Genomic DNA, 1,604 nt, shown 5'->3' on the forward strand with positions numbered 1-1,604 from the left:
TCATAATTTGAGTTGTGTTTGGATTCAACTTCATGCTCCATAATTTGTACCATGCACTAATTTTACCTAGATCTCTATTAAGTGATTCAGCAACCCCAGGTCTACATTCGGGAGATGATATTGAAGAAAAGAGATTTTCGGTGATCAATCTATTCAGAAGAAGTCTTTTAATTCTTTCATTTTACCTTGTTTTAAGTATTGTTCTCCTGTCTGCTGAATCTCATCTTAATTTGTTAGACAGGAACTTACGGTATATTAAATTTCTTATTCCTGGTCTAGATATTAATCTCTGGCACCGTCGTTCAATTAGTATTTTCTGCATGTTGCGTAATTTTCTTTATTTCATAATTCTGACCATCCTTTGCATTCAGATCTTCCCGGAGAGTATCATCCTGCGCGTAATACTATGTATGCAGCTAATTCTAATAGTCATGCCTTGTTCATCATAAGACTCAATACTATCTAGCTTTAATCAAAATTTAAAGGAAAGTCAGATCAAGCGAAAAATATTTGCAATGCACACTATGTTATCCCTACATTAAGGAGTTGGTTACTTGAAGCGTTCTTTCCAAAGCCTTCTATCAAAGGCATCCTCTTCCACCAAACTTCTCTCTATATCATCCTTCACCTTATCTCGCCATCTAATTCTCTACCTCTCACTTAATGGTATTTATTATATTATGAACACAGTACTTTAAAAAAGTGGGGGTGTATATTAGATATTATCAAAAGACCTAAAAAAAGAACATCATTCACTTTCACTAGACTTGCCACGAGGAAGGACTGGTTACGCTGAGCTAACCAATCCTGTAAGAAAATGAGTTGAGGGGTAAAGATATGGCTATATAATTTTTCAACTAGAATCTAAGTAGTTGGATAAGCAGCATCTTTAAATCTGAAATGATACATTCAAAGGGAGACTTTTTAAGTTTCTCCAAGATCATTCTAGTTCTGAATTTATTTGGGAAGTGTCTAACAGCAAAGACAAATGATGGTATGGCAAGGTGAGCCAATAGGTACTAACAAAGAGTTGAGTTGAATACAAGTGAAGTTATTCAACAGATAACGAGCTTATATACAAGCATTTAAGGAAAACTATATCACAGAGATTCAAACAATGTAAAACATGCGATGGCAAGCTTAAGCAGGTTTTTCTATTATCAATGCGGGGGAGAGCGAGGGATAAAAGAAGCAATAGCATTACAGCGTATGATGAGCGTGTATGAAACACGTACGGCAAAATGGATTCACAGGAATTCTATCAACATGAAATGAAGAGTTATGGTCTATGTTTTTATTTGTATGTGACTCTATGAACTCTTAAACATTCCTTCTACCCTTGCAAATTTATATATTATGCACTTGTCCAAAACCCTTTGTGATCAATTCATAATGATAAGGAAGCCACCGCAGACTTCCTGGTTTCCCTTTGAAAGCCAATCACCGACCATCAACCCTTTTGGTATTTCCTGTACCCGCCAGGGCACGCGGTCATCGCTGAATGAATAGTGAATAAGAATGGATGCCTATACAGTAGACGCTCCCATCTGAAACGTATGTGGTCAGTGATTACATAAGAGAGAGAAAAGAGAGAAAAGAGAGTG

Source organism: Palaemon carinicauda, chromosome 4, assembly GCF_036898095.1.
Source record: "Palaemon carinicauda isolate YSFRI2023 chromosome 4, ASM3689809v2, whole genome shotgun sequence".
Lineage (NCBI taxonomy): Eukaryota > Metazoa > Arthropoda > Malacostraca > Decapoda > Palaemonidae > Palaemon > Palaemon carinicauda.